The following is an 18,418-nucleotide window of genomic DNA, read 5'->3' on the forward strand; positions in this document are numbered from 1 at the left end:
GCGTGCGGTGGCCGGATCTCAGCTCACTGCAAGCTCCGCCTCCCGGGTTTACGCCATTCTCCTGCCTCAGCCTCCCGAGTAGCTGGGACTATGGGCGCCCGCCACCTCGCCTGGCTAGCTTTTTTTTTTTTTTATTTTTTTATTTTTTAGTAGAGATGGGGTTTCACCGTGTTAGCCAGGATGGTCTCGATCTCCTGACCTCGTGATCCACCCGCCTCGGCCTCCCAAAGTGCTGGGATTACAGACTTGAGCCACCGTGCCCGGCCAATTTGGATGTTTCTTTATTCCCTTGCATATACACAATGGTCCTGAGAATATTTAATATATAGGGCCTGTGTTTCTCAGTCATTTATAATGCCATCTCTACAACAAAACAAATGTGCATATGTATATCTCCATTTTCAGATCATTTTGGTTTTTCAGTGGTTTCACACTGTCCTATTCCTGTGCCAGTGCAACACAATATATTCATGTTATAAATCACATTTTTGCCTCTTTTATGGATACATAACAGCTGTATGTATGTATAAAGTACACGTGATATTTTGATACAAGTGTGCAATGTGTAATTATCAAATCAGGGTAATTGGGATATCCATCTCCTCAAGCACTTATCTAATTCTACTTCCCTAGTTATTGTGAAATACACAAATTATCATTAACTGTAGTTGCCCAATTGTGTGATTAAACAGAAGATATTATTCCTTCTATCTGTATTTTTGTACCCATCAACTATCTTCTCTTTATCCCTCCCTTTCCACTACTTTTCCCAGCCTCTATCAACTTAGTCTACTCTCTATGAAGTCATTTCTTTTTACTTCCCACATGAGTGAGAAAATGTAACATTACTCCCTCTGTGCCTGGGTTATGTCATTTAATATGACAGCCTCCAGTTCCATCTGTGTTGCAAATTACAGGCTTTCATTCTTTTTATGGTTAAATAATATTCATATATATGTCTGTGTGTGTACATATATATATACACACACACACACACACACGTAAATTTTTTTTATCCATTTATCCATCAATGGATATTAGGTAGATTACAAAACTTCTCCAGTTTGAATAGTTCAACAAACATGGGCGTGCAAATACCTCTTCGATACACTGGTTTTCTTTCTTTGGATATATGCACAGTAATGAGATTGTGGATCAAATTTTAGTTTTATTTTCAGGTTTTTAAGAAACATTCATACTGTTCTCCATAATAGCAGTACTAATTTACCTTCCCATCAACAGTTTGAGGTTCTTCTTTCTCCACACGCTCACCAGCATCCGTTGTTATCTTTTTGATAAAAGCCACTTGAACTGGGGTGAGATCTCATTGTAGTTTTGGTTTGCATTTTTCTGATGATTAGTGGTGGTGAGCGTTTTTAGAACACTCTGTGGCTGTTTATATTTCAGAAATGTCTATTCAGATCATTTGCTCATTTATCAATCACTTTTTTTCCTATTGAGTAGTTTGAGCCTCTTACATATTCGTGTTATTAATCCCTTGTCAGATGAGGAGTTTGAAAATATATTGTCCCATTCTGTGGGTTATCTTTTCACTTTTTCCAGATATTAGAAGGAAGGTTTCAGTTTTTTGCTGTTCAGTGTGATACTACCTGTGCGTTTGCGACATGTGGCTTTTGTTGTGTTTAGGCATGTTCCTTTTATACCTCGTTTTAAAAGTTTTATCATGAAGGTAGATTACATTTTTGACGTATTTTGATGAATTTTAATTAAATTTTAATTAAAAATTTAAGAAAGTATTTTATCAAATACTTTGACGTCTATTGAAATAATGGTACGGTTTGTGTCTTCTGTTCATGTGCATCACATTTATAGTTGGCGTATGCTGAAACCCAGTCTTTTCAGCCCTGGGATACTCCCTTTGGATCATGATGAATGACATTGTTAATGTGTTGTTGAATGTAGTTGCTCATATTGTTTTGAGGATTTCTGCATCTATATTTGTTAGGGATATGGGCCTGCAGTTTCCCTTTATTGGTTCAGTCTTTGTCCTAGTTTTAGTATCAGGGTAATCAGTAGCTTTGTAGAATTAGTTTGAAAGATTTCCTTGCTCCTGGATTGTTTGAATAGGATCAAACCCTGGGCTTTTTCTTTGATGGAAGAATTTTTATTACTGCTTTTATCATTACTTGTTACAGGTATACTCAGGGTTTGGATTTCCTCATGACTTTATCTTGGTAGGTTGTACATATATAAGAACTCATCTATTTCTTTTGGGTTTTCTAATTTATAGGCTTTTAACTGCTCATAATAGTCTCTAATAATCCTTTTTGCTTTTCTATGGTGGCAGCTATGGTATCTCCTTTTTTGACTGATTTTATTTGGGTCTTCCACTTTTTTTCTTAGTCCAGCTAAATGTAAATTTCGTTTATCGTTTCAGAAAACTTTTGTTTATTTTTAGTCTCCATAGTGTATATTTCTGCTCTGATAGTCATTCTTTTATTCCACTAATTTGGGGGTTCAGTGTGCTCTTTTCTAGTTCTTTATGATACATCATTAGGTTATTTGAAGCTTTTTTCTTTTTTGATGTAAGAATTTATTGCTATAAACTTCCCTTTGATACCAGTTTTGGTGTATTCCATAGATTCTTGTACGTTATATTTCAATTTTCGTTGGTTTTAATATTAAAAATAATTTTTTTCCTAATTTCTTATTGACCCACAGTCATTCAGGAGCATATTGTTTATTTTCCTTGTGCTTTCATAGTTTCCAACGTTCCTCTTGTTATTAGTTACATTCCATTGTGATCCAAAAAGTTACCTGATATGATTTCAATCTTTTTGATTTTTTTTTTTAGACTTATTTGCGGCCTAACATGGCTTAGCCTTAAGAATGTTCCATGTGTGAAGAGAAAAATATGTATTCGGCAACCTTTGGATAAAATGTTCTATAAATGTCTCATTAGGTTCATTTGGTTTATAGTACAGATTAAGTCTGATGTCTGTTTGTTGAATTGCTGTTAGGTAATATATCAAATGCAAGTGGATTTAGAAGTCCCAAACTTTGTTGTATTGGGGTCTATCTGCAATATTTGTTTTATATATTTATATGACTTTTCACTGGCTGTTTTTATATTTAAAATTTTATATCCTCTTGCCAAATTCAGTCGTTTATGAGTATATAGGGATTTTTTTTGCCTCTTTTACAGTTTTGTCCTAACATCTATTTTTTTATTAAAATATATCTACTTTTGCTTTTTTTGTTTGCATTTGTGGTTAATATCTTTTTCTATACCTTTATTTTCAGTTTATGCATGTCTTTGTAGGTTAAAGGATTTTCCCATATGGAGAATATAGTTGGGTCTTGTTTTCATTATTCACACATTCTAGGTATTTTGATTGGAGTATATTTTTCATTTCTGTGTAATGTTATTTTTGGTAGGTAAGGACTTCTGTCATTTTGTTTTCTTGTTTTATTGGTAATGCCTTTTCCCTCCCTCCCCTTTATTTTTATTTTTGTTTTATTTTTTGGTCATCTTTGTGTACAAGTGATTTTACCTGGCTATACGTTTTAACTTCTGGCTTTGTTTTTTGGTATTTATTATGGGATTTGCTTTGTGTTTACCACGATACTTAAAATAACATCTGATAACGAATTATTTTAAACTGCTAACAACTTCAAATCTAATCATAAAGAAACAAAGCGAGCAGAAAGAAAATTTTAAAAAACCTTTGCACTTTAACTCCATCCCTTTCTTTTTTTTACTTTTTCTGTTCACTATTTAACTTTTTCAAATTGTTGTCATTATTCCTCTGTGTAGGCTTATCTTTTAGTCTTTATACTAAAGATATGAGCAGTTTACCCACCGCAATTATGATACTAGGGTATTCTGTCTTTGTCCATATACTTTTACCCGTGAGTTTTATTCATTCATATAATTCCTTATTATTCTTTAACATCCTTGTCTTTCATACTGAAGAACACCTTTTAACGTTTCTGTATAAGACAGTTCTGGCGGTGATAAATGCTCTCACCTTTTATTTGTCTGGTATAGTCTTTATTTCTCATTCATATTTGAAGGATAATTTTGCTGGACATAATATTATAGGTTGAAAGGGGGTAGGGGTGTGTGTGTGTGTGTGTACGTACCTTAAATATGTCATCCCACTCCCTCCTTGCAAGTAGTTTCTGCTAAGTCTGCCGCCAGATGTATTAGAGCTTTGTATGGTGTTTTCCTCTTTTCTTTTGCTGCTTTTGAGAATCTTTTATCTTTGACCTTTGATAATTTATTATATATGCCGAGATAGTCTTATTTGGGTTGAATCATCTTGTACGTGTCTATTCACATCTTTCTCTATTTTGTAAACTTCTGTGTTACTATTTGAATACGTTTTGCACCCCAATCTCAGGCCCCCAGCTTCCCCTCGCCCCCGGCTCCCCCCTCCCGCCCCTGGCTCCGCCTCCTTAATCCCAATAACTCTGATTTGTTGTATACATGCATGTATAATGGACTGCCTTCTGGTTCAGAGTTGAGTCTAGGAACATAGTCCAGGAGCAAAATCCAGGAATCACCGTGTTTAGGAATCTTCTTGGTGCTGTATTTTACTGTGCCTGAGCTGGTACCCAAGTTGCAAAACAAAGTCTTCTGTACTCTCTAAGTGGAAAATGTCATTCCATGAGCTTCTCTGCCAGGAGTTGGGGGGAAGGTGGTGCAAACATTCCCATGGCCACTGCAGTTGGTGTCACACTGGGTTACATCCAAAGTCCACTGCCTCTGAGACCAGGGCAGCTCCTTGGCTTGCCCAAGAATTGCAGTCCTGTGGACCAACTGCCACACAAATTAATTCAGGCCCCCATCATTTAAGTCAGCCAATAGTGAAGCTGGCCAGGATTTAGTTTCCTTCCACTGGAGCAGAGGATTCTCTAGTCCAGGGCTGGTCTGTATGCCGCCTCCAGGGGCAACAGCTACATTATTATTCCACTGTGACAGGGAGGCACTGAGTTCCACTTCTAAGTTCCACATTCACTTTCCTCTCCTTCCCCCAGGCACAGCTTCTCTCTCCATGTTTTTACTAGCTGAGGGAGAGGTGGTGCAGGCAATGTAAGGCTGTCTTTGCTACTCTTCTTCAAATGACTCTCTACTTGTTATTATGTTAAAAGTAGGTACTGTGATCAATGACCTGAATTTTTTGTCCTTATGAAGGTGCTTTCTTATGTAGATAGCTGTTTAATTTGATGTTCCTATAGGGAGATGATTGCTAGAAGGTTCTACTCAACCATCTGGTTCTGCTTCTTTCTCCCAAATGTGAATATTTTTAAGGCAAATATTTTTATTTTAACGCCTTTTAAAAAAATTTTATTTGTCGTCTTGGGTATTCTTAGCCCTTTGCTCTTTCTTATATGTTAATATGAGCTTGTCAAGTTTCTTCTAGCCTTTTAGAATTTTGATAACATATTTTAAAAAAATATATTGTATAAATTGACAATTTATAATTGTATAAATTTATAGGGTACAAAGTAATATAATGTGAGTATGACGAGCAGTAATTAAATCAGCTAGTTCATATATCCATTATCTCAAATATGTAACATATGTTATAGTGAGAAGAGTTAATATTTACTCTTAGCAACTTTGAAATATATAATACTCTATTATTAACTACTTTCACCATACTGTGAAATAGAACTTAAGGGGAAAAAACACACATCTTTCTCTTAACTGACACTGTGTACGCTTTGACAATCATTTCCCCATTTTCTTGAACTTTCAGCATATGTAATCATCACTCTACTTCCTTAGAAATATGTAAGCTATTTTTTTCTAAACGCTCTTTGCCCTCTGATAGTATGTTTTTATTTTATCCACAAGAAGAAGCTAAAAGATTGAGACCAAAAAAACCACATGAAGTTCCATAATCATTTGTGTCATCAAAATATGCAGGAATTTCACAAGCTAACTTGCTCTCAGTCTTCTCTATCCTACTGACATTTATGTTTTCTTTTACTTTTCCCCTTATGCACTCCTTCTGTCATAAAGAATAATAAATGTATTCTCTCTATGTGCTAAGGGAAACTTAAGTTTAACAGTAAAACTAATCAATTTTAAAAATTATTTTAATTATAATATTGCCTGAACATTCATTTATAAAAGGGATTTTTTTCTAAACTGAGTATGATTGAGTAGTCATATTGTAATCAATCTTTGTACACTGATTGTGGCTGAATGAAAAACTTCTAAGAGTGGAGGTGATAGGTCAGGAATATGCCAATTTTAAATTGTGGTACATACTATCAAATAGTCCTGTCTAACGACTGTATCAGTATAAACCTCTAACAAAAATTTACAAGGGTGAGTAATTTATTATGCCCTTATAATAGTGTATTTCAGTTATTTAAATTACTACATAGTTCATATAATAGATGACTTTTCTGTTTATCATTTAGTAGTTTAATAATTGTTTATCCATTGTTTTAGAGACATATAATTACATATATATATATTATACTTTAAGTTCTAGGGTACATGTGCACAACGTGCAGGTTTGTTACATATGTATGTATGTGCCATGTTGGTGGGCTGCACCAACTTGTCAATAACGTTGGGTATGTCACCTGATGCTATCTTTCCCTGCTACCCCCATCCCATGACAGGCCCCAGTGTGCAATGTTCCCCATCCTATGTCCAAGCATTCTCATTGTTCAGTTCCCACCTATGAGTGAGAACATGTGGTGTTTGATTTTCTGTCCTTGTGATAGTTTGCTCAGAATGATGGTTTCTAGCTTCATTCATGTCCCTACAAAGGACATGAAGTCATCCTTTTTTTTATGGCTGCATAGTATTCTGTGGTGTATATGTGTCACCTTTTCTTAATCCATTCTATCATTGATGGACATTTGGGTTGGTTCCAAGTCTTTGCTGTTGTGAATATTGCTGCTATAAACATACATGTGCATGTAGCTTTATAGCAGAATGATTTATAATCCTTTGGGAATATGCCTAGTAATGGGGTGGCTGGGTCAACTGGTATTTCTAGTTCTAGATCTTTCAGGAATTGCCACACTGTTCCACAATGGTTGAACTAATTTACAGTCCCACCAACAGTAGAAAAGGTGTTCCTATTTCTCCACATCCCCTCCAGCACCTGTTTGCTGACTTTTTAATGATTGTCATTCTAAGTGGTGTGAGATGGTATCTCATTGTGGTTTTGATTTGCATTTATCTGGCAAGTGATGAGCATTTTTTCATGTATCTGTGGGTTGCATAAATGTCTTTTGAGAAGCGTCTGTTCATATCCTTTAGGCCACTTTTTGATGGGTTTTTTTTTTTTCCTTGTAAATTTGTTTCAGTTTTTTGTAGATTCTGGATATTGAACCTTTGTCAGATGGGTAGATTTAAAACATTTTCTCCCATTCTGTAGGTTGCCTGTTCACTGATGGTAGTTTCTTTTGCTGTGCAGAAGCTCTTTAGTTTAATTAGATCCCATTTGTCAATTTTGGCTTTTGTTGCCATTGCTTTTGGTGTTTTAGTCATGAAGTCGTTGCCCATGCCTATGTCCTGAATGATATTGCCTAGGTTTTCTTCTAGGGTTCTCATGGTTTTAGGTCTAACATTTAAGTCTTTAATCCATCTTGAATTAATTTTTGTATAAGGTGTAAGGAAGGGATCCAGTTTCAGCTTTCTACTTATGGCTAGCCAGTTTTCTCAGCACCATTAATTAAATAGGGAATCTTTTCCCTATTTCTTGTGTTTTGTCAGGTTTGTCAAAGATCAGAATGGTTGTAGATGTGTGGTATTATTTCTGAGGGCTCTGTTCTGTTCCATTGTCTATATCTCTGTTTTGGTAACAGTATCATGCTGTTTTGGTTACTGTATACTTGTAGTATAGTTTGAAGTCAAGTAGCATTATGCCTCCAGCTTTGTTCTTTTGCCTTAAGATTGTCTTGGCAATGCGGGCTCTTTTTTGGTTCCATATGAACTTTAAAGTAGTTTTTTCCAAATATGTGAATAAAGTCATTGGTAGATTAATATGGGGATGGCATTGAATCGATAAATTACCTTGGGCAGTATGGCCATTTTCAGAATATTGATTCTTCCTGGCCATGAGCATGGAATGTTCTTCCATTTGTTTGTGTCCTCTTTTATTACATTGAGCTGTGGTTTGCAGTTTCTTTTGAAGAGGTCCCTCACATCCCTTGGAAGTTGGATACCTAGGTATTTTATTCTCTTTGAATCAATTGTGAATGGCATTTCACTCATGATTTGGCTCTCTGTTAGTCTGTTATTGGTATATAGGAATGTTTGTTACTCTTGCACATTGATTTTTGTATCCTGAGACCTTGCTGAAGTTGCTTATCAGCTTAAGGAGATTGTGGGCTGAGACGATGGGGTTTTCTAAATATACAACCATGTCATCTGCAAACAGGGCTTCCTCTTTTCCTAATTTCCAAAAGACTTCCTCTTTTCCTAATTGAATACCCTTGTTTCCTAATTGAATACCCTTGTTTACTTTCTCTTGCCTGATTACCCTTGTCAGAACTTCCAACATTATGTTGAATAGGAATGGTGACAGAGGGCATCTCTGTCTTCCGCCAGTTTTTAAGGGGAATGCTTCCAATTTTTCACATTCAGTATGATATTGGCTGTGACTTTGTCATAAATAGCTCTTACTATTTTGAGATACGTTCCATCGATGCCTAGTTTAAGAGTTTTTAGCATGGAGGGCTGTTGAATTTTGTCAAAGGCCTTTTCTGCATCTATTGAGATAATCATGTGGTTTTTGTCTTTGGTTCTGTTTGTATGATGGATTACTGTTACTGATTTGTGTATGTAGAATCAGTCTTGCATCCCAGGGATGAAGCCAAGTTGGCTGTGGTGGATAAGCTTTTTGATGTGCTGCTGGATTTGATTTGCCAATATTTTATTGATTTTTGCATCGATGTTCATCAGGGATATTGGTCAAAAATTCTTTTTTTTGTTGAGTCTCTGCCAGGCTTTGGTATCGGGATGATGTTGGCCTCATAAGATGAGTTGGGGAGGATTCCCTCTTTTTCTGTTGATTGGAATAGTTTCAGAAGGAATGGTACCAGCTCCTCTTTTTTCCTCTGGTAGAATTTGGCTGTGAATCTGTCTGATCCTGGACCTTTTTTGATTGGTAGGCTATTCATTATTGCTTCAATTTCAGAACCTGTTACTGGTCTATTTAGGGATTCAACTTCTTCCTGGTTTAGTGTTGGAAGGGTGTATGTGTCTAGGAATTTATTTCTTCTAGATTTTCTAGTTTATTTGTATAGAGATGTTTATGGTATTCTCTGATGGTAGTTTGCATTTCTGTGGGATCGGTGTTGATATCCCCTTTATCATTTTTTTATTGTGTCTATCTGATTCTTCCTTTATTAGTGTTGCTAGCAGGCTATTAATTTTGTTGATCTTTTCAAAAAACCAGCTCCTGCATTGATTGATTTTTTTTTTTTTTGAAGGCTTGTTTGTCTCTTCTTCAGTTCTGCTCTGATCTTAGTTATTTCTTGCCTTCTGCTAGCTTTTGAATGTGTTTGCTCTTGCTTCTCTAGTTCTTTTAATTATGATGTTAGGTGTCAATTTTAGATCTTCTGCTTTCTCTTGTGGACATTTAGTGCTATAAATTTCCCTCTAAATACTAGTTTAAATGTGTCTCAGAGGTTCTGGTATGTTGTCTTTGTTCTCATCGGTTTCGAAGAACATCTATATTTCTGCCTTCATTTCGTTATGTACCCAGTAGTCATTCAGGAGCAGGTTGTTCAGTTTCCATGTAGTTGAGTGGTTTTGAATGAGTTTCTTAGTCCTGAGTTCTAGTTTAATTGCACTGTGGTCTGATAGACAGTTTGTTATAATTTCTGTTCTTTTACTTTTGCTGAGGAGTGCTTTACTTCCAACTATGTGGTCAGTTTTGGAATAACTGATGTGGTGCTGAGAAGAATGTATGTTCTGTTGATTCAGGGTGAAGATTTCTGTAGATGTCTATTTGGTCCCCTTGGTGCAGAGCTGAGTTCAATTCCTGGAGAGCCTTGTAAACTTTGTCTCTTTGATCCTGTCTAATGTTGACAGTGGGATATGGTCTCTCATTATTATTGTATTGGAGTCTAAGTCGTCTTTGTAGGTCTCTAAGGACTTGCTGTATGAATCTGGATGCTTCTGTATTGGGTGCATATGTAGGGATAGTTAGCTCTTGTTGAATTGATTCGTTTACCATTATATAATGGCCTTCTTTGTCTCTTTTGATCTTTGTTAAAGTCTGTTTTTATCAGCGACTGGGATTGCAACTCCTGCCTTTTTTTTTGCTTTCCATTTGCTTGGTAGATCTTCCTCCATCCCTTTATTTTGAGCCTATGTGTGTCTCTGCATGTGAGATGGGTCTCCTGAATACAGCACACTGATGGATCTTGACTCTTTATCCAATTTGCCAGTCTATGTATTTTAATTGGAGCATTTAGCACATTTACATTTAAGGTCAACATTGTTATGTGTGAATTTGATCCTGTCATTATGATGTTAGCTGGTTATTTTGCTAATTAGTTCATGCAGTTTCTTCCTTGCATCAATGGTTTTTACAATCTGACATGTTTTTGCAGTTGATGGTACCTATTGTTCCTTTCCATGTTCAGTGCTTCCTTCAGGGGCTCTTACAAGGCAGGCCTGATGGTGACAAAGTCTCTCAGCATCTCTTCGTCTGTAAAGGATTTTATTTCTCCTTCACTTATGTAGCTTACTTTGGCCAGATATGAAATTCTGGGTTGAAAATTCTGTAAGAATATTGAATATTGGCCCCCACTCTCTTCAGGCTTGTGGAGTTTCTGTCAAGAGATCTGCTGTTAGTCTGATGGGCTTCCCTTTGTGGGTAACCCAACCTTTCTGGCTGCCCTTAATATTTTTTCCTTTTTTTCAGCTTTGGTGAATCTGACAAGTATGTGTCTTGGATTTGCTCTTGAGGAATATCTTTTGTGGCATTCTCTGTATTTCCTGAATTTGAGTGTTGGCCTGCCTCGCTAGGTTGGGGAAGTTCTCCTGGATAATGTCCTGAAGAGTGTTTTCCAACTTGGTTCCATTCTCCCCATCACTTTCCATGGAAAACCGATCAGATGTAGATTTGGTCTTTTTACATAGTTCCAAATTTCTTGGAGGCTTTCTTCATTTCTTTTTATTATTTTTTCTAAACTTCTGTTCTTGCATCATTTCATTCATTTGATCTTCAATCACTGATACCCTTTCTTCCACTTGATCAACTTGGTTACTGAAGCTTGTGAATTCATCACATGGTTCTCGTGCCATGGTTTTCAACTCCATCAGGTCATTTAAGGACTTCTCTAGACTGCTTATTCTAGTTAGCCATTCGTCTAATCTTTTTTCAAGGTTTTTAGCTTCTTTGCCATGGGTTCGCACATCCTCCTTTAGCTTGGAGAGGTTTGTTATTGCCGATCGTCTGAAGCTGCCTTCTTTCAACTCGTCAAACTCATTCTCCATCCAGCATCTCAGATTGCTGTGCTAGCAGTGAGTGAAGCTCCGTGGACGTGGGACCCTCTGAGCCAGGCACAGAATATAATCTCCTGGTGTGTTGTTTGCTAAGGCCATTGGAAGAGTGCAGTATTAGGATGGGAGCGTCCTGATTTTCCAAGTACCATCTCTCACAGCCTCCCTTTGCTAGGAAAAGGACTTTCCCATCCCCTTGCGCTTCCCTGGTGAAGTGATGCCCGCCCTGCTCTGACCTGCAACTCCTGTCTGTGACAAGGCCCAGTGAGATGAAGCCAGTAGTTCAGTTGGAAATGCAGAAATCACCAGCCTTCTGCATTGCTCACTCTGGGAGCTGCAGACTGGAGCTGTTCCTATTTGGCCATCTTGGAACCTCTACACTGATTAACTATATTTCAATGTCAAAACATAATACATAAATATATACTAATACTTAGGAAGAGTCACAGTGTGTCTGTGAATGAAAAAGGAAGTTGAAAGCAGTGTGTATTATAGAATGCCAATTTGTAAATTGTTACAGTTTGTGTTTATAAGTGCACTAATATGCCCACATCTATCTATATATACTGAAAACTTTGAGAGGTACCACTGGTATTAATAACTGGTAATTTTAAGAAGAATACTTAAACTTTTTAAAATTTATTTTAATAATATTCTCTAATAGTCATTGGCTTCCCTGGGCTTCTCAAGATGAAGCTAATACAGAATCTATAACTCTTCTTACAATGCTACAAGTAGGTACTATGACTGCTACCTTCATATGAAGGTGATGTCTTGTATTGATGGGTTGTTCAATTTAGTGTTCTTAAAGGGGAATGATTGCTAAAAGGTTCTACTCAGCCATCTGTCTCCCAAATCTCAATATTTTTAAGGCAAAGATTCACACCTGTGAAATCTGAGCTTACTCACTGAAAATACAGTGTGACTTAGTACTACCTACTGATAGGAAAGCACTGATGTGTTTTCATTAGACTGTAATTCATCACTAGGATAAATCTAGACAATGTAAACAAAGTCTGTTTCAATAGATGTTGACCTCTGGTAATCTATAATGTAAAAATATATGAATATAATATGTATGTAACCTATTACTTGTATTCATTAACTTGGATGCCAAAATTTTTAAATGTAAAATTTCAAATACTTCTAATTAATATATATTAATTTCTGCTTCATAGTAGTTGTTTATCTTAGAGATAAAATTACTTTCCACACTTGTAAAATTCACATTCCATATATCAACATTGATATGCTGGGCATGAAGAAATAATGACTGTTCACTGCAATAACTACTCTTGACACTGCACTCATGTACATGTATACATTCATATATATCTCAAGAAAAGTGTTTATTCCAGTGTTTACAGAACTGGTAGCAATGTAAGTATTTAATGATACTGATGGAAACAGTAAATTGAAGACAGTTTTGAAAACAAGTCAATGTTCTGGTTCTGAAAACAAAATGTTTTATGCAAATGTGTTAACTCATGAATAAGTTGATTACAACAGCGTTACTCTTTTTATATTTGCATGTATTATTAGCTTATTTTAAAGCTATCAGGCCAGTCCTATAATTTAATATACTATAAATTGGATGTTTATTTACATTAAGTGGCACTTTTCTTTTTAAATATGGATTTACAAAAGAGTTGGATGTATGATGAATATCCTTAACCTTTGGATTATTAATATTCAGGTTTATCCTGAACTATTGAACAGAACAACTGGACTTTTCACTAAGTGGTTAAAAATAACTGAGTTAATAGAAGTATTTTTTGTTGCCATTTTAGTACTTACTTGATTTTTCTCTTAAGCTCAAATTCACCTTTAATCTTTGTACCTAATAGTTACTCTCTTCTATCAATTTTTTTTGACAAATATTGGATATCTTTTTAGTCATAATAAGATCTGAACAGAAATCGGAACAATGACACTGAACAAGTGCACGTCGGATTTATTTTCTCACTTAACAAAAGATCACTTTAGTGATTTACTGTCACTAGAATTTTGCCACATATGAATACAATTATTAAATTTTAAAATTATTTTTAAGTTTTTAAAAAGGCATTTATGGCCTTATCAGATATATTCTGATATTTGCTGATATAACTGGAAAGTTACTAACATAGAAATTATGAAACTATTTTGGTATCTTTGCTGGAAATGTTAATGGCCCTTACACTATAAATGTAAGATAAAATCAAGTAAATATTTGTAAGTCTTACTAGCATTGATGGAATTTATGCATGAGAATTAAAGAGAAAGAGTAGACTTCCTTAATTTTGAACATTAAAATAATGTGAGTATTTAAATTGAGAGTAAATATTTTCAAGAAACGTCTAAAATTAAAGCCTGGAATATTAGGGCTTCAGGTGATTTTTCCTTAATTTATGTTGTAGCATGATGCATTTTTCTTACTGTAAATTTATGACCATTACCATGTAAATCATTTATTCTGCTAACAATGGAGTGTGCTAAGTTCTTCCTATTTAAGACACCAGTGCCATACAACGCAAGTTGGCTTAATGCCTACCTGTTTTTCAAGGTCTAGTGCTAACCTTACTGCTTTCCTGAAGCTTTTCCAAAATCCATTTCCAGACAAAATTAGTTATTAGCAAAACCTGTGGTGTTAAACATGAGATTGACAACTTTAATATAGAATAAAGTACTATGGATATAGTTCGTAAGCTAAGAAATTATGTGAAAACATTTCTATATGTGTTAAGTTGAAGTATGTATCACGTGAGGTGCCTTGATTAATATGTTGATAAGATTTTTAAGAAATTTCTATTGCTTTTTATTTCAAATTACTGTATTTAAAATAAAATTTCTTCAGCATTACTAGCCATTACACATCTTTTAGCTCAAGAGTCAAACTCGCATTCAGTACAGAGTAGAATTTGGTAAATAATACTCTCAGAAAAATACCAGATTTAGATATTAGACATTAGAATTAGAGAAAGAACTGTTAGAGTACTATGGCGAAAAAATGTAACAGGAGGAAAAAAGAATCATTGCTCCCTTTAGAATATAAAATTTTAGGATGTAATCCCTTTTTTGGGTAAGAAAACACAACTTAGTCATATGTTTTCCTTTGGGAAGAGACCAGCTCTCATAAAGACATGGAAAATTTTCTCTGCCAAAATGAAAAAAAATAAAGGAATCTCTTGCCAATTTTTTTTCTTTTTTCCTTTTGGTTAAGCCTTTTGTAAAAGCGGGTACAGAAAATTGATTAGAAGTATTTAAATATTTGAATGACATTATTTTTTAGTTTCCTACTTGATACAAGATTTATTCAAAGATTGATTTGTAATATTATACTAATCTCAATTTTAAAATTAATATTCTTAAATTATGTAATCTACACAATTTTCTTGTCAAAATTTCTTTGTCTAAATTCTCATACAGTGTTCAGGCATTTTGTTACTATTCAGCATGTTAATTTAAATTAGCTTTTTAATTTGCCTTCGCTTTTCCAAAATTTGCTGTTTGCCCTTCCAAAACAATGTCTTCTTGGCAGCCTCTCTCAGGAAAGGTTTGATTAACTTATGAATGGGCATCATGCCATGTAAACAGATGAGGTAGAGTAGGTAGAGTATAAATAGAATATATCTGTCAGTGTAGCCACTGTGCTGGTATAATCCATGATTTCTTTCTAAGTAGCTGTATTAACGTACAATATTAAGCCATACTCACCTAGAGCATAAACTCTTTAATGAGGAACGGGGACTTTTAGAAGCTGCTAAAAAAAAATCTATGCCAGTAGGATAATATGCTATATATTAAGGCAGCTTAATAAATTATACTAGCTAAAAAAATTTGCACTCGACCAGTCCATCAGTAGAGCAGTGATGATAGCCTAAAGTAGTCTAAATTCCCGGGCATCGTTTCATTTCTTCTTTAATCAAGTATTAAGGTCTGCTAATGTTCAGGCAGTGTGATACACACTTATAAAAATGTTCTCATTTACGAGGCACGAAATTCAATCGAGCAAATATTCCTATTTTTAGCAGATGAGGAACACAGGCAGAGATTATTCTGCCTCCTCCTCTCTTGGTCATCGTAACGATTTTTGTATCTTTTCAATTGTAAGTAAGTTTATCTTAGCTCTGTGTAAATCTGAAAATCGGCAGCTAATGGAGAGCTTGGATTTCTTTCAGAATCTAAATACGTGATTGAGTGTGGATAAACCATCTTTGGGTGCTGCTGAAATTGCAAGATAAAATTACCCACAACTAAGATTGTGGTTTCAGTGAAAGTTGAGCAAAGTGTCGTTAAGTAAAAACAAGTACCTTCGATAGACACATGTTCACCTCTGAAATGGATGATATGCTATAAGTACTCGCTCGATTGAATTTCGTGCCTCGTAAATGAGATAACATTTTTATGGTATATGGTGAATAGGAGTGGTGAGAGAGGGCATCCCTGTCTTGTGCTAGTTTTTAAGGGGAATGCTTCCAGTTTTTTCCCATTCAGTATGATATTGGCTGTGGGTTTGATATAAATGGCTGTTATTTTGAGATAAGTCCCATCAATACCGAATTTATTGAGAGTTTTTAGCATGAAGGGCTGTTGAATTTTGTCATAGGCCTTGTCTACATCTGTTGAGATAATCATGTGTTTTTTGTCTTTGATTCTGTTTATATTCTGGATTACATTTATTGAGTTGTGTATGTTGAACCAGCCTTGCATCCCAGGGATGAATCCCACTTGATCGTGGTGGATAGTTTTTGATGTGCTGCTGGATTTGGTTTGCCAGTATTTTATTGAGTATTTTTGCATCGATGTTCTTCAGGGATATTGGTGTAAAATTCTCTTTTTTTTTGTTGTGTCTCTGCCAGACTTTGGTATCAGGATGATGTTGGCCTCATATAAAATGCGTAGGGAGGATTCCCTCTTTTTTCTATTCATTGGAGTAGTTTCAGAAGGAATGGTACCAGCTCCTCCTTGTACCTCTTGTAGAATGCAGCTATGAATCTGTCTGGTCCTGGACTTTTTTTGGTTGGTTGGCTATTATTGCTTCAGTTTCAGAACCTGCTATTTGTCTATTTAGGGATTCAACTTCCTCCTGTTTTAGTCTTGGGAGAGTGTATGTGTCCAGGAATTCATCCATTTCTTCTAGGTTTTCTAGTTTATTTGCGTGGAGGTGTTCGTAGTATTCTCTTACAGTAGCTTGTATTTCTGTGTGGTTGGTGGTGATATCCCCTTTATCATTTCTTATTGCATGTATTTGATTTTTCTCTCTTTTCTTCATTAGTTTTGCTAGCGTTCTATCAATTTTGTTGATCTTTTCAAAACAGCTCCTGTATTCATGGAAAATTTTTTGGAGGGGTTTTTTCTGTGTATCTCCTTCAGTTCTGCTCTCATCTTAGTTATTTCTTGCCTTCTAGCTTTTGAATGTGTTTTCTCCTCTCTAGTTCTGTTGTGATGTTGTATTGTAAAATCCCGTTTTTGACTCAACTAATTATAAAGTATACTTAGTACATCATCTCACTTTCTTCATTTCATTCCTTGTTTAGATTCATCCGTATACTGTTATTGCAAAAGTACATTTTGAAATATATTAAATTTCTCTGTGTTGATGTACTTCTAGAATACTTCTAACATAATATGTATTAGTTTGGACAGGTTAGTTTGATTAATAAATGTACTCCAAATGATTTCAGTGTAGTACTAGATGTCAGCAAACCTATGATGTGTTGATTTGACTCATGGTCTGTTTTAGTAAATAAGCATTTATTGAACAGTCATTTTTGTTTCTTAGGGTTGTTTCTGGCTGCTTTTTCATTACAATTAAGTAGTTGTGACAGGACACCTTGTAGCCCACAAAGTTTACATTATTTACTGTCTTCCCTTTTTTTTTTTTTTTTTTTTTTTTTTTAAATAAACGAGTACCTACCATTTAGCTATCACAATTAAAATTTATTTTCTGTTGGCAAAAATATTTTGAATAGACATAAATTTTGCTGGGAATTTTTCTGTCACATGGTTATTCAGGAAACTTGTTTGATGGTCTCTCTGCCATCTTCAACATGTGACCGACCACCAAGGTGTGCTGACATACTTTTACCCCAGTCAGATGAAAGAAGACCACAGAGGAATGGATGGGAATATTTCATGTGTCGGAACTGAACCTACCTAGGATAAATTTCACTCAGTTTTTGACTGGAAATCAACTGCTGGCCTTGTTCAGATACAAGGGAGAATGAAATAAGTAGCCCAGTTTTGTACTCCAGAAAAGAATACAGATTTTACTGAACACCCTGCAGTATTTGCCGCAAGCGTCTGTTAGAATGTTAATCTCGAAATACTTCAACAATGTGATTCTTCTAGGCCTCTCACTGAACAGTCTAACAATGCTGTAGAAATTCACAAAACAAGGTTAATGTTTGAAACAATACGGAAAGGCATCAGATTCCAGTGGGATTTTCAACTTGTTCTAAAAATCATGTTAGAATTCTCTGGTGTTAGAATTCTCTGGTGGAAACAACAGGGGAAGCAGGAGAGGCGTGAGCAGACGCGAACGACACTGTCTGACAGCTTTGAAGAGAGCAGTGGATCTCCCAACACGGAGGTTGAGATCTGAGAACGGACAGACTGCCTGCTCAAGTGGGTCCCTGACCCCTGAGTAGCCTAACTGGGAGACATCCCCCACTAGGGGCAGTCTGACACCCCACACCTCACAGGGTGGAGTACACCCCTGAGAGGAAGCTTCCAAAGGAAGAATCAGACAGGTACACTCGCTGTTCAGCAATATTCTATCTTCTGCAACCTCTGCTGCTGATACCCAGGCAAACAGGGTCTGGAGTGGACCTCAAGCAATCTCCAACAGACCTATAGCTGAGGGTCTTGACTGTCAGAAGGAAAACTATCCAACAGGAAGGACACCTATACCAAAATCCCATCAGTACATCACCATCATCAAAGACCAGAGACAGATAAAACCACAAAGATGGGGAA

At 35.7% G+C, this 18,418-nt stretch overlaps 2 long non-coding RNA genes across 2 annotated transcripts in view; one reads left to right on the forward strand and one right to left on the reverse strand.

Annotated features, from left to right (window-relative positions):
- LOC108536010 (uncharacterized) overlaps window positions 1-4,349 on the reverse strand; it is a 20,901-nt gene extending 16,552 nt beyond the window's left edge. Inside the window, exon 1 of the long non-coding RNA XR_001887395.1 lies at window positions 4,108-4,349. This is a non-coding gene — a long non-coding RNA (uncharacterized LOC108536010). The remainder of the gene's footprint in view (window positions 1-4,107) is intronic.
- A 641-nt stretch (window positions 4,350-4,990) lies between these two features.
- Window positions 4,991-18,418, forward strand: part of LOC108536003 (uncharacterized) — an 18,648-nt gene continuing 5,220 nt past the window's right edge. Inside the window, exon 1 of the long non-coding RNA XR_001887391.1 lies at window positions 4,991-5,117. This is a non-coding gene — a long non-coding RNA (uncharacterized LOC108536003). The remainder of the gene's footprint in view (window positions 5,118-18,418) is intronic.

The sequence above is a fragment of the Rhinopithecus bieti genome, unplaced genomic scaffold (assembly GCF_001698545.2).
Source record: "Rhinopithecus bieti isolate Rb0 unplaced genomic scaffold, ASM169854v2 scaffold_1244, whole genome shotgun sequence".
NCBI classification, from domain to species: Eukaryota; Metazoa; Chordata; class Mammalia; order Primates; family Cercopithecidae; genus Rhinopithecus; species Rhinopithecus bieti.